Source organism: Mus caroli, chromosome 5 (genome assembly GCF_900094665.2).
Source record: "Mus caroli chromosome 5, CAROLI_EIJ_v1.1, whole genome shotgun sequence".
In the NCBI taxonomy this organism is placed as follows: Eukaryota; Metazoa; Chordata; class Mammalia; order Rodentia; family Muridae; genus Mus; species Mus caroli.
In genome coordinates, this window is record NC_034574.1 from 98421085 (window position 1) to 98436847 (window position 15763).

Genomic DNA, 15763 nt, shown 5'->3' on the forward strand with positions numbered 1-15763 from the left:
CCTTCATCCCAAACTGACCCTAGCAGGCTAGAAGGCTCTTTTTTTTTTTTTTTCCTGGTTCCCAGCTTAGAGGTGTTTGGGATGGAGTTAGCCCCTTGGGAGCCTCAGGGTGTGCTCTATAGATGCCAAAGCCTTTCTTTTTTTCCAGCAGCTAATGCTTCCCTCCCCCAACACTTGGCTGTGTACATCAGATTTCAGTTATTTTAAAATCCTTCAAGTTACCTTTCTTTGCAACGGCTCAGCCCACATCTAGTCCCCATGCTTAATGCGGATGTTTTATTAGAGGATGAGAGCAGAACTTTACTGAGTCTCCAATTCCTTAAGTATTTTTAAACTCGCAACAAATTAGTTAGGAAACATTTTTGGGTTCCCATCCTCCTTAAAGTGAAAAATAAGACTAATTGATCTTCGTGGGAGTGCCCGGGTTTGGCTCAGAGAGCCTTATTACCCTTTAGAGGTGCTGTTTCACATTTACAGACTGCAGTAGCATAAGAAGTGTGGCCTTAGCTAACGGTCACATTTCTGCCGAGTATGCAGTGCTTTGCTGAAGCTTGGACAAGGATGTAGAGTGGACCAGCATTAAGATGCCACTTGGGGGACAGGGAAATACGAGTAATTTTAAACCACTTGGTTCACGCAGTTCTGCAACACTCCCAGCACCAAAGCTCTATACACGCTTCTCTTCATTTCCTGATAATTTGTAGAAAGCCACCAACCCTCATTGTAATCTGAACTTGATAGACTTACTCAGGTTTTGCACTCTACAATAGATATGTGGACAAAGCTATCAGATTAGATCTACACATCTCTAGTCTATAATACTTGAATTTCTTATGACTTAGACAAACTGGGAGATGGGGAGGGCAGTTTTTGCAAGTACAAACATTTCCCTCTTTTATATTCTAGACTGCCAGCAGCTAGGGGCCACCACCTCATTGTGTGTAAAAGGTGGTAAGCATAATTAACCATTTCTCATAAGCAAAATGGCCTGAACTAGTGCTAGCAACACTCATCTATTGTTTCTCAGATTTTCAGGCACTTTGATGAAATATTGTGAGTTTTTGTTTTTTGTTTTATTGGTCTTGTGTAACCCAGGCTGGCCTCAGACCTTGAACCTCTGATCTTCACAGTGCTGGGATTACTGGAGCACCACCACCCATTTTATTCTGTGCTGGGGATTGAATCTGAAGCTTTGTACATGCTAGACAGTCTATCAATTGAGTTACATCCTCAAGGAGTGTTTTTTATTTTAAAGAGGAGACTTTTTTAGTAAAGAAAAAGTTGTAAGAACTCTAACAGAAATGAACAACTTGACTCTTATGTAAAGTTTATTTTTTAAAAAACAATTCAGAGTCAGAAATATTTTAACTCCAAATACTCAGTTTTTATCAAATTATTATGTTTGATTGATTGATTGATTGATTGATTGATTGAGACAGGGTACTGGCTGTCTTGGAACTTGCTCTGTAAGACCAGGCTAGCCTCAAACTCAGAGGTCTGCCTGCTTCTGCCTCCGAAGTGCTGAGATTAAAGGCGTGCGCCACCACTGACTGCCAATGACTTTTAAATCCATAGTCACTGGCACCATGGTAATAAAGCCCAGGTTTAAAGAGAAATGAAATAAAAGTTACACTTATTTAGCAAGACTTGTCTTAATGATTTGATAACATTTCTGTTATGTAAACTGTCTGGCCTGGTGTCTCTCCCATCCTAAGAGGGATGGTTCCAGATCCATTTTATAGAATGGGGCTCAGAGTTTATGACTTGGCAATGCCATGCAGCTGGAATATCCTGAGTGAATGCAGTCAGGCACCATACTGCTTCCCCTTGTTTGTTTAGGCAGTCTCGCTTTGCCACCCAGTCTTACCTCACAGTCCCGGCAATCTTCCTGCCTCAGCCTCTTGAGTGATAGAAGTACACATGTGAGTTTGCCACATCTGGTTCTCTTTAGTTCTCAATGTTACCCCTTGTCCCCATTATCCAAAGGCTCCCCCCACCACCTAAAACTAACCATAACACCTGCACAAGAAAACAGAAATTAAGAGCATAAAGTCACCTCTCCAGAGTTCGCCACGCCCTGGTTGATCTGCAACAGAGTTTGAATTTTGAGTAAGGACAGTCTGTTTCCAAAGCTGGTGTTCTTTTGACTGATTGCAACTAAATGAATAATTTGAAACAACCCAGAGGACCACTGTGTCCTCTCCCATCAGCTGCTCTTGGCAACTGTATCTCATGGACTATACATTCCCAGGATTTTCTCCCTCATCCCAGAAATGTTGGCTATGTCTCTCATCTTGGTTCATCTGTGAACATATATTACACTAATGAGGTTGACGTTACTATGCAGGTGTCGTGGAGGTGTCTTTGACTCCATTTCTTTTAAATATAAATGGTAACCAGGCATGGTGAGACACACCTGAAATCCCAGCACTCAGGAGGCAGAGGCAGGAGGATTGTTACCAGTGTAAGGTGAGCTTGGTCTGGGCATTGTGTGTTCCAAGGTGGCCTGGGCTACGCAGTGAAGGCCTTTCACAAAAATAAACAAGTAAATAAAATATAAAAATATATCATAGAAGAATATATGGATTGGAGAGATAGCTCAGCGCCTAAGAACACTGACTGCTCTTCCAGAGGTCCTGAGTTCAAATCCCAGCAACCACATGATGGCTCACAACCATCTGTAATGAGATCTGATGTCCACTTCTGGTGTGTCTGAAGACAGCTTCAGTATACTTATAATACATACATACACACATATATATATATATATATATATATATATATATACACATTGTTTTAATTTGGCACAGTATACAGAGTGTAGCCTCAGGTTAGAGTAGTTGCTCTCAAGTTCTGGCTGCACTGAAAGATAAGTATTCAAAGGATGCCACGTGATTGAGCCACATTGAGTCCGGTTTCCTTGTGTAACGGAGTTTTAGAGCCTAGCTCACTGCATGAATTAGATGAAGCTAGGCATGTAGAGACAGCTCCCTACTCCTAGCGGATGAAAAGTAAGGATTCCATTATCATAGCCTGTCTGGAGCTGCCTGAGATCTCTGCCTTCAACTCTGGTGTCTTTTACTGGAGGGGCTGAGGACAGTGTTGCCATAGGCTCCGTCCTCCCCCATCTACCCTTGGGTTAATTTTTTTTTTTTAGCATGTTTAACTTTTGAATCACATCCTTTCCTGAAGTCTTGAGTTAGAAACAAGCACTCACCTTTTTTAGTGTGTTTCTTTGTTCTGCGCCACACATTTTAAAGAACTTACTGGAGCTGTTTCAGTGGCTTGGAATGTGTGTGCTTTGGCAGACAGACTTTCCTGTGTCTGCCACTCCAGGTCTCTCAACCTTGCTTATCTCTCAAGGCCGGAGACAATGCCGGTATCTCCCCAGCACACACCCCACCCTCAACCATAGGCAAAGCTAGAAGCTAAATGCCCTCTCCCCACTGGCCCCAAACCTCCCTCAAACCCTTCTGTCAGTCCAGTTGTACTTCAGACAAGCAAGTTAATACTTTTTTTTTCATGTTTAGTGTTTTCATGTTCATAGTATGTTTCCGGGTAATATACGACTGAAGGCAGTAAGTCGTTTGAGGTGGTAGACGTTTTTTCTATTTTGTTTTTCTTTGCTTAGTTAGGACAGCACCTTGATGGTTCTTATGCCCTAAATGAAAGGCAAGTCATGTATTTGTAAGCAGTCGGTCCTACTGCAGCTAAGAAAAACACCACAGTACTCGCTTACCATATAGTTAATGTCACCTTTGTCTTAAGATTTATCTTAATCCCCTCACTTGTTAGTGTGTGTGTGTGTGTGTGTATGTGCATATGTGTATGTATGTGTGTATGTGTCTGTATGTACATGTGTATGTATGTGTGTATATGTGTGTATATGTGTGTGTATGTGTGTGTGGCATGTATCTGTATATATGTGTGTGTGTATGTGTGTGTATGTATGTGTGTATGTGCATGTGTCTGTATGTATTTGTGTGTATGTGTGTGTATATATATGTGTATGTGTTTGTATGTATGTGTGTTCATGTGTGAAAGGCTGCACGCCCACGTGTGTGCATCCCTGGGGAGCCCCATGCACACCCACATGTCTGTGTGTTCCTGAGGAGGCCCTTGGTTCATGTTGGAAGCCTTCCTTGAACACTCTGCATTTTATTCACTGATGTGGAGTCTCTTACTTGAACCAGGATCTCTCAGAACAGCTGGCTAATGTGCTTCTGGGATGCCCTTTCTCTGCTTCTGAGCTCTGGAATGGCAGGCAGGCTGCGGAATCCACCTGACATCCACATAAGGTCTGAGGATCAGGGCAAACTCACCTACCCAGCACCTTCCTTTACTCATTTAACTAGTCTTACACTTCCTTTACTCATTTAACTAGTCTTACATCTATGGAAGGTCGCAACTCTTAAATAAAGCCTGACCTTTCCATGCCAGGTAAGAAAAGTGCACTTCATTAATAAACTGCTCCCGGGGCAACATAATAAACATCATTGGATTATAAACCTGTAGAGCACCTTAGTATCAGATAGCTCAGGGGGCTGTTAGCATCAGATAGCCAAGAGGGCTGTCTTCAGTTAGGAATGCCTTTACCACAGAAAAAAGTATGCCAACCTCAGGAGATGTTTGAGGTTGTGAGCAAGGAAGAGTTCAGACCTTCGGACGACGTCATGCTGTGCGCCGGAGGCTGCCTGCCTACTGGTCATTCCTGGACTGTAAACATGGGGAAAGGAGGGTTAGGATCAAGTGGAAGAAGATGTGGAAAATCAGCTAACTCAGAAGTACTCCTCCTCACCCCAGGGCCCCGTGGCTGGTGAGGAATGCAAGAGAAGTCCTTTAGATAGTTTGTTGGGACTCTGTGGTGAGAACCCAAGGTCAAGAAGTGGAGAATGACTAAGCCCTGCTAGTTACCAGCCGTGGAAACTCGCTGGACCATTTCCTTAGAAGAGCTGCTTCTCACCATAAGCTTTACGAGGAAGTCGAGGAACATCCTCTGATGCTGGCGTATCGTTTGGGGGTGGGATGTACCTGCAAACGAGAACACTGGATTAAATTCATGGCCTTTTACAAGCTATGTGCATCGTGCTCTCCTACCGAGCCACACCCCCCACTAGCCAGCACTTGGATTAAAAAGATACACGTATGATTCTATAACCTGTGATGTGTCTTACCAGAGAGTCGTTGGTAGAAAAAGAATGTAGTGCAGGCTCAGAAAAGTTTAGCAAAACTCAGAAATCAGCTGTGAGAAAGATTAGAGAGTTTCTCTGGGGAGCCATGGCTGGCCTTGAATGCAGCCACCGTGCTCACCTTTCTTATATTTTGTAGTTTAAGGAAGTCATTGAAAATGTTTCAGATGCTGGAAGTGTTTGAGTTAGAGCAATCCACGATTGCTATGTGTTTTTTAAAGAATTTTTCCAAGGACCTAAGAAAAGAAAGCTCTCCCCAGACTGAGAAACCAGTAAGGTAGAACATGTGGAGCGTCAACCTGGCTAGGCTGAAACTGCTTTAGACCATCGAACGTGAGAAAGCTTAATACTCCAGGTCCATTATGTTTCTGTGGATTGCGGCCCTTGGTCAAGTTGTTTGTCTCCCCACCCCACCCCCTTCTTTCTATCCAAACAGTTTTTGCTGGGGCAAGATGACCCCTGTCCTAGTTCTTTGTTATATTCAGAAGTCATAGAAAAGACATTTGAAACTAGAAGGCATACAGAATAGACAATATATGAATATGTTTTTATAAATGTATATGATGTCTTAATTTAAAAATCCTCTACAGTTATATTTTTATTTTGTAGTTATGAGAAGCATACTTAGCTAGACATAGCTCCTTTATGAAGAATGACACAGGCAGGCACCTCTGTTGCCACGCCCAATTCCAGGTTCGTGTTAGCATCATTAATCCCTGTCCATTGTTCCGCGCATGCTTTTAAGCCCAACACTTAGGAGGCAGTGGCAGTTGGATCTCTATGAGTTAGGTTTTGAGATAAGGAGTCTTACTGGGACCTGGTTCTCTGATACAGCGAGATTGGCTCACCAGCCAGCCCCAGAAATCGGCCTGTCTCTGCCTCTCCGATGCTAAGAATACAAGCTTGTGGCACAATGACTGGTTTTAAAAAAAAAAAGCAAACAAACAAAAACCTTGGGTGCCAGTTATCTGAATAATAATTCAGATCCTGCTCATGACTAATGGCTCTTTCTCCAGCCCATTGTCTTAAACTGGAATTCATTTGTAAAGAATTAATATGATTACCTAAACTTGACACTGGCAAAATTAAATCCCCTAAATTCACCTCCCAAACCCTCCTCTGCTGGACACCCTTTTGCTTTCTGATGGGAAGTCCCCCTCAGTTCTCACACGGTCAACACGATCCTTCCCTTGCTCCGGATGCTCTGATACCAGCCATGTCTTCTTGGGACCTGTCAGTTGTTTATTCAGTATAAGTTAAAGTTTGTCCGTATCAAAGAGTCTACACTTTTTCATAATTACAACACACTGTTCCTTATTTAAAAAGATGTTTGCGTGCAGATATTTGGGGAGGGTGGGGCTTCCAGGGTTGTTCTTGGCTTCCTGGTTTCTTGTACAAGTCCCCCAGGGAATAAAAGCCTGGGCTTCTGGTGCATTCTCTGGAGCAGTGAGGACGCTGTGTTTTCCAGGCAGTTTCCCGCATCTGGTGGTTGGCATGCTCTGGCACACACCGTCTCCACAAACAACACCCTCCTCTCCTCCAGCTTTTCCACTGTAACCTCAAAAATCCAAAAACATGTTTGGTGACAAGAAAACATCCAGGATGGCCAGAGCCTTGTCCGTTCTTTCTGGTCACTCAGAGTCTCTGGGACACGGCTGCTGAGGACTGTTGATGGCGTATCTGTTCATGGTGATATTTCTTACCTCCTAGCTGGGAGCTTATCCACCTCCTTCTGAGGTTTTTGTTTTGTTTTCAGACAGGGTCTTGCTGTGTAGCCCTGGCTGACCTGGATCTTGCTGGTCTTGAACTCACAGAGTTCTGCTGGGATTAAAGGCATGCACCACCACACCCACTAACACCCTTCTAGTTCAGTTCTGGTCATGAAATTTAGTGTCATTAAGAAATCAGTCTTTCCTAGTAGAGGCAAATATATGGATGGAAATATCTCTGAATGGAATAGAAAATTAGGAAGAGATCATTGAACCTAACTGTAAACTAGCAGCAAGCCTATGAACATGAGGGGAAGACATCAAAGGGAACCCTAGGTGAAAGCCGCCTCCTCAAACATCTGGAATCTTGTGAACCCAAGAGTAGTGTGTGTGCATTTTCACGTGTTCACTAGCATGCTGATGTGTTTCTTTATGACATTCCCTACATGCATATAATACATTTAGATAGTATTCACACATCGCCTGCCCTCTTTTGTCCCCCTCCCCCTCCTTTTCCCTCTTTCCCTCCTCCTGTCCCTCCCTCTTACCAACTACTCCATTCTTGTCTCCCCCCACCCCCAGTTCTCTCATGCACTTGGTCAAAAATATCAATAAGAATTACTAGTAGTCATTTCAAAATATCTTAGAGGTTTATGAAAGTCAGAAACACATTGAAATATCTGCATGCCTCAGTAACCGGGAAAGATACAGCTTGGCACCCAACTTCCGGAACAACGGGCTGGAGATTACTTAGTCAGTCATTTCTGTTTTGGAGCCTTGAAGAATGACTTCACTGGGAAAACATTGTAAAGATAAATGACTACCTCCCTGAACGTTAGCAAGGCCAGTACAGTGTGCCTATCAGTGATGTTAGGAAACACTATCCAGATCACACTCGGCTTTCTGGCCTAGCTACACAGATCATTCCTCCAGCGGCCGGGGCTGGAGGGAGTGGCAGCAGTAGCAGTGGGTGTGCTTTGGACATGCTAGCGATTTCAGCGTTTTATGAAGTCTCTGGACGGCATGTTAGAAAGCATCATCTGCCACTTGTGTGAGACCATGACGACAAAGCCTGGTGCTAACTCGAGGATCGGAAACGAGCTGGGTGGAGTGAGCTAAATAACACGGAGGTGAAAGAAAATGGTCAAAAGCAAGCAATGAGGTGATTAACTGGAGGAAAGCACACGGTGGTATCATGAAGAGAATAAGCCGTGTAAGTCTACATGGTGTTTACTTGGATATGTGTGTTGTCAGTGCGGTGATCAACACATGCCTGAGAATGAATAAATGAAAGATACAACACAAGGCAGAGAAAGGCAGTGTGCCGTCAACATAAAAGCCAATGGTGCTGACCAGCTAGCAGACCTCTGGAAATGCTTGCTAGAAGAATAATTTAAGAAGCGCTTACTTTAAAGAGAAGTAAAAAAAAAAAAAAAAAAAAAGAAGCGCACCCAGCCCCAACTCTCATGTATAAGGAGGTTAGGAGAGATCCATCTAAAAGTGTACTCTAGGGACACTTGATAGGAGAGGTGGATGGAAGACTTGGTTTTAAAATGTGGATTCAAGGTTATTACTAAACTTTTGGTTTGAGTCAGGGTCTCACTGTGTAGCCCTGATTTTCCTGGTCTATTATGTAGATCAGGATAACCTCAAACTTCTGAAGATCCGTCTACCTCTGCCCCAAGAGTGTTGAGAGTAAAGGCATTCTGTGTTGCTGACTAGATCCTTGACTGACAGCATTATATGGGTGGCCAGGAGACGGATTTGCAAGAACAATTCTGCTCTCCATAGAGAGCATTTGCATTTTTCTTATGTGTTTTTATCAGGCGTCTTAATTTCTTCTCAGAGATTGTGAATAATACCTTGCAAATAGATGCTGTCCCAGATCAAGTTTGAAACTTTCTTGATCGGTTTTGTTACATCTTGAGTTGAATTTTTAAGTTGGAATATGAAATCACGGTTGCATTGTGGCGTGCACGCACATGTGTGTGTGTGTGTGTGTGTGTTCAAGGACAAAGTATAATGAAGCTTATTGCTTCAGACACTCTTTGCACATTGTATTGCTCAAAGATATTTCATCTATCCTATCCTATTTCTGTGTTACGATGTTTGAACTTACCTGCTCACTCACTTTTTAGATTTTTCTTCATTTATATTGTATGTTTAGAATTAGGGTGGCCAGCAATGATAATATACTTTTTTGAAATATCAGGAAATAGTTTCAAAGCATAATCTAAATGAACACTGTTTTGCTATTACTGTTTGATACGGTGTGTCCACCGATTCTGTGTTTTGTATGTTTTGTCATTTAAGCATTCTTTCTTTTAAAAACATACAACAAGAAGTGCTTATTGAGCACTGGTTTCTTAAGGGGCCCCTAACATCAATATTCTTTCTTTTTAAAATGTAGTTTGAGCCTTCCAAAACAAAACACCCCCCCCTTTTTTTTTGGCTTACCATAACTTCCTGGAACTCCCTTTGTAGACCTAGCTGGTCCCGAACACACAGCAAGCCACCTGCCTTTGCCTCCCAGTGCTTCACTTAATGACATCTATCACGGAAACCATCAGAAATTATATTCTTTCCTAAAATTTTGAGATTCTGGGACTGGGGAAGATGAGTCAGTCTATAAATGCCTGCTGTGTGGGCATAAGAACCCAAATTCAGATCCACAATTCCCATGAAAAGGCCAGGCTGAGCAGTGCGCTTCCGTGACCCCTGTACTTGGAGATGCAGAGCAAAGCAGAGATCCCTGGAGCTCGCCTTGGTGCTCCTTGGCCAGCCAGCCTATCCAAGGTGATGCGCTCTCATCTCAGTGAGAGACCCTGTCTCAGATAATAATGTGGAGAGAGACTGAAGAAGGCAGTGTTGATCTTCGGCCTCCAAACGCATGTGCACCCACATAAACACATGGACATGCCCAAACAAACACAGGCACACACAGTTGGTATTCTGAAGAACGTGCAGTAGTGTTCAGGGAGTTTATTGTAGGTCATGTCCCACTTATAAAAGTATAGCCCTAGAGCTTTGGTAGTGCTAAAGAGGGGATTGTCATGCTAATGAAATCACCTTCCAAATGTGACATTTCATCACAGCATGTCACAAAGTAGCCTTGCTCAGTTACTATTAGGAAGCAGAGATGTGTAACAAACATTTGATATTGATATATTACCAGGAGCAGCAAGGTGTGTCTCAGTGTACACAGTAATGAACTCCTAGCTTTATGAGTGACATAAACTTACATCTTATTTTCCGGGGAGACATCGATAGATCCGTAATAGTGGACTTATCTACAAATAAGCTTTTATTTTATGGCTTAGGATAAAGTTCGTGCAAGGGATCCATTAAAAAAACTAGTTGTGCTTTTGTGAGTTTACTTTCAAAATGCTCAGCTATTTGGAGGATTCTTGCTGTGCTCCACTCAGCATCCACGGGGCGATGCTCACAGCTCTTCTTGTTGTGGTTTCTCACAGGATGTTGTCTTCCGTGGTGTTAGAATGCTGGAAGTTGTATGTGTTCCAGAATTCTAGAGTGTGCTTATGTTGGGTAGCTGTCTGAGGAATGTAGCCCTTCAACCCCTAAAGCTGGGCTTCTGACTTTTTTGGCATTCTTTGGCAATGTACCAGTGAAGTAGAGACTGGGAGTATGATGTAAGCACCTGGCATAGCCAGCTATCATAGATGCTTATGGGAAATACTTCTGGCTTTTGTTTGATTTTGTTGTTTTGCTTATTAAAGGTACTCCACACTGAAATAACATGCTAAATTACGGATTAGAAATCATTCTTCGAATGGAGGGGGGTGTGCTTTAGCAAATATCTTTCAGAAAATAAATTAGACAAGGAGGGTCTGAGAGAAAAATGGGGAGCAAGAAGGGGTGGAGGGCTCCCTAAGAGAGGGAACTGCCCCGGCTTAGGTCAACAGAGGGCTATCCCCTGGAACCTCTGGGCACTTCCTACCTTTGGAAGCTGCTAAGTCCTAAACCACATGCAGCAGTCCCATGGCGGACTTGGAAAAGCAGAGGATCAAGTGGGAGACTTCCAGCGGCTGCACAGTGAAGGGAAAGCCCCCACCCAGATCTGCATACGAACTCCCTGCAAATATTTTCCTGATCTCAGAAGTACTAAGGGACTTGGGTGGCTGAGCAGATAGCTGGCCCGAGTCCACGCTTGAGCCACTGCCTCTGTGCGGTGGTACATCGAGTTCAAAGTTTGAATATGACCTCACCGCTGAGCCGCTGCAACTAAAAGAGCAGTAATGATTGTCAGGATGCCCAGTGTCAGAATCAGTTACTGGGTGTGAAAATGCACAGGGCAATGTAACCCATAGTAAGACAAGGAGTAAGCAGAAATGAACTTGAGACGAGCCAAATGTTGAAATTAGGCAATAACAGGTTACAACCGCTGTTGCTAGCAGCCTGGAAGGGGCGGTGTAAAAGCTCCACACATGGGGACTCAGCAAAGAAATGGAAACTGTAAATAAACAGCAAAATGCAAGTCTAGAGCGAAATGCCCCACGGTGAACTTCAGAACTCACTGGAGAGAACACGTGGATACACACACACACACAAACACAACATACACACACATACATACATACACACACACCCACACACACCCTCATACACACACATACACACACCCTCATACATATACACACACAAAAACACACACATACACACATACATACACACAAACACCCACACATCCACATATACACCCACATACATAAACACATACACACACCCTCATACTCACACATACACACAAAACAAACACACACATACACATACACACAAACACCTACACACACCCACACATACATACCTACATATACACCCACATACACAAACACATACACACACACAAAAACACCCCCCACACACATACATACACATACACACACATATGCACACCCACACACATACACACACCCTCATACACATACATACACACCCACAAAAACACACACATACATACACACACAGAGCGACACCCTCATACACACATTTTGTAAAGACAAGCGAGGAAAAGGTCTGAAGAAACTGACACACAGTGACACTGTATCAATACTACAGCTCTCTTCCTGTGAGCAGCCTGGGGTAACTTATAAAAGCAGTTTGCTACTCTTAACCCAGAAAACTACACAAAATCATGCCAATCAAGAGGTCCAAGTTTTGTTTGTTTGTTTGTTTGGTTTGGTTTGGTTTTGAGACAGATTTTCTCTGTGTAACAGCTATGGCTGTTCTGGAACTCACTCTGTAAACCAGATTGGCCTTGAACTCACAAAGATCCAACTGCCCCAGCCTTCCTCATGCTGGGATTAAAGGCATGCACCACCACTGTCTGGCAAGAGATCCAAATCTTTGTGTTTACTTTAATAGCCTTTGTGAAACTGCCCGGGCTGTCAAGGCACGCACATCCCCAGAGCCCAGAATCTGACACATGTTGCATGAAAGGCACAGCGTGCATCATTCTGGCATGATGGTGGTGCAGTGGGAAGGGCGGGCAGAGGGTCTGTGGTGCTGGAATGCTGCTGCTGACTTGTCACTGATCACATAGGTGTGAGGGAAGCACCCAAGGTATGCCAGGGCAGGTTTTGAGCTTCTGCTCAGATGAGCCATCCATCCTGAGCTCCCGGCGCACCAAGAAGATTCCCACAGCACATAGAGTCGATCACACAGAAGAAGGGCGCCCCGAAAAACTTACAGCATGGGAATAAATTCAGCCCAAAATGAAAATAAAGTAATGAAAACAGAAAAGCAGTGTTCAAGAAGAATAGGAAAAAAGGAAAAACTGTCAGATAATGGCTATCAGACGCCCATACTATATAATAATGGAACAAAAACTTATTGATCCCAAAGGCATATCATGCTGCAAGTGGGTCAAGCACAGCAAAACCATCCCAAGATTGTCACCGTGGTCTGGTGACTAGAGAGTAAATACAAAGAGAAACCGATAAAGGTATACAGAGAAAATGAAATACATCCAGTTGATGATGACAACAGTCAGAAGAAAGAGTATGTTTTCCCTCAGAAAAAGAAAACTAGGCACTGGCAACAAGGCCCAGAGCTGAAAATGCTTGATGTGCAAGCCCAGTGGCCTGAATGTCATACCTAGAACCCGCCACACTGCCGCCACTGTGGTTCACGGGAGCCCATACTCACAGTCACAACATGTAATTTTTTAAAGGATTGGCTTAATGTGTGTGTGTGTGTGTGCATTGGGCACATGCACGCACATGTGTATGTTTTACCTACCTATGTGTCTGTGCACTGTGTACACGCAGTGCTCATGAACATCAGAAGAGATCCTGGGATCCCCCAGCACTGACATCATGGTTGTTAGCCATGTTGTGGATGCAGGACCAGAACCTGGGTCGCTCAGAGGAACAGCCAGTGCCATTAACTGCTGGGCCACCTCTCCAGTCCCAATAAAACATTTCAAAAAAAACCAAACAAACAAACAAACAAACAGGATGGGAAACCTTGTTTGTTTGTTTGTTTGTTTGTTTGTTTGTTCACAATAGAATTTAACCAAAAATTTAAGACTAGGATATTTAAAAGGGGCTGGGGAAATGGGTCGGGAGTTAACAGCACTTGAGGCTCTCCCAGAGAGCTCAAGTTTATTACCCAGTACCCACATCAGGGGCTGACAGCAATCATAACACTAGCCCCTTCTGGCCTCTTTGAGTAGCAGCTACACACACACACACACACACACACACACAAGCACACAAGCACAAGCACACACCCCACATACTACATACACACAGAGAGACACACACATACACACAGACAGACACACAGACACACACACACAAATATTTGGAATTTTGGTTGCTGAGCCATCTCTCCAGTATGAACACTTAAATATTTGTAGAGATGTTTAGAAAAGGGCCAGTGTTTATGAGTCACATGAGTAACTTCTGTGTACCTTTAGAGTCAAAAACACATTCAAGAAAATGTTAAAATATTTCCAGCTGAACACTAAAAACACAACATCAAAATTAATAGGAAAAGATGATTAAACATCGCTAAGAAGAGGCATGGGTAGGTCAGTAGGTAAACGGTAAGAGAGAGGTAGATGGGTGGGTAAGGAGGCTTCACAGAGCTTGATGTGTTTATATTAGGAAAACTATACAGGGCTGGGGATGTATCTTAGTGGCAGAGGTCTTGCCTGGGATACACGAAGCTCTGGATGTATCTTATCACTGCTAAAAAGCAACAACCAAAACCAAAATAAAATCAACAGCAGAAAACAACACAAAGAACTTCATGTCAGTCATCTCGTTTATATATTTATATACGAGAAAGTAAATTAAAACCCAGAACATAGAAGGAAATAACAGAAATGGTAACAAAGTCAGGGACTCAAAGAACAGATTGTAAATTAAGTCTAAAATTAAAAAAAATTAATTTATTTAATACTTTAATAAAAATGTTTTTAAATTAAGTAGGTCAAATGTTTGCTCTTTAAATCAGTGCTGAGATACTAGTGGTCATGTTGATGGAACTGAACAAAAATAATTCTGATCAGTTCTTCCTTATCGGGAATATTAACTGAACTTCAAGGTTTTGTTAATGAAATTTGTTCTTTGGCAGGTTCATACATGGTCTAGTCCTTTCCCAGATTTCATAACCCCTTGTTCTGTTTTTGTGGCTTTTAGCTTGATCAGGGCCATCTGTGTGGCCATTGGGTTAGTTGGAGGCAGTCATGTCTTCTCTGTCCTTGGATCTAGCGTATAGTTCAGCCTGACTGTTGATGGCCCCATTCTCATGCAGCTACAGTAGGTGAGCAGCTCTCTACTGAGTTTCTGATTACAAATAGCTGTGTCTGGCCCAAAAGATACCACTGGCAGCTGTCTTCTGGCTCTTGCAGTCTTTCTATGTCCTATTCCTTGGTGTCCCCTGAGCAAATGTTTGAAGGGATGGTATGCACAACTTGTCTATCTCTGAGCATCCGTTCTCTTGGTTCTCTGCATTTGCCACTCTTTGGTGGGAAGAGTCCTCCCTGAAAATAAAAATGTGTCTTCGTTAGGGTTTCCATTGCTGTGAAGAGACACCGTAACCAGGGCAACTCTTATAAAGGACAACATTAAATGGGGCTGGCTTACAGGTTCAGAGGTTCAGTCCATTATCATAGTGGGAAGCATGGCAGCATCCAGGCAGGGATGATGCTGGAGGAGCTGAGAAGTCTACATCTTGATCCAACTGCAGCCAGAAGAAACTGACTCGTCTGCACTGGGTGGAGCCTAAGAGCCCACCCCCATAGTGGTGTCCTTCCTCCAATAAGGCCACACCTCCTAATAGGGCCACTTCCCATGGCCCAAGCATATTCAAACCATCACAGTCCACTCCCTGACCCCCACGGGCTTGTTCAAACACGTGAGCCTATGGAGGGACATACCTAAACATAGCATAATGAAAAATACATTTAGTCCAATTTCAAAGTCCCCACAGTCTATAACAATCTCAACAATGTTACAAGTCCTGAGTTCGAAGTCTCTTCTGAGATTCATCCAATCACTTAACTGTAATTCCCCTATAAGATCAAAAAGCAGATCACATACTTCCAGTAACACAGGATATACATCGCCATTCTAAAGCGTCCAATCATCTAAGAAAACTCCAAACTCTGCATCTGCACATCTAATGTCAAAGCGGTCGTCAGATACCTAGCTCCTTTCATCTTTGTTGACTGTCGCACATTTCTTTCTCCTGGGCTGATTCCATGCCCTGTTCGTAGCTTTCTTCAGCAGGCATCCAATAGCACTGCTATCTAGAACCTTTTGGGGTCTCCAAGGCAACTTCAGTGTTACAGCTTCTTGGTCCATACATGGGACCACACATGATCTTCTGGGCTCC

General features: G+C 43.3%; 1 protein-coding gene across 1 annotated transcript in view; it reads left to right on the forward strand.

The window, feature by feature from the left end:
- The window catches only part of Lrrc8c (leucine rich repeat containing 8 VRAC subunit C), a 101306-nt gene that overhangs the window by 826 nt on the left and 84717 nt on the right, over positions 1 to 15763 (forward strand). The gene's annotated exons all lie outside the window — the stretch shown is intronic.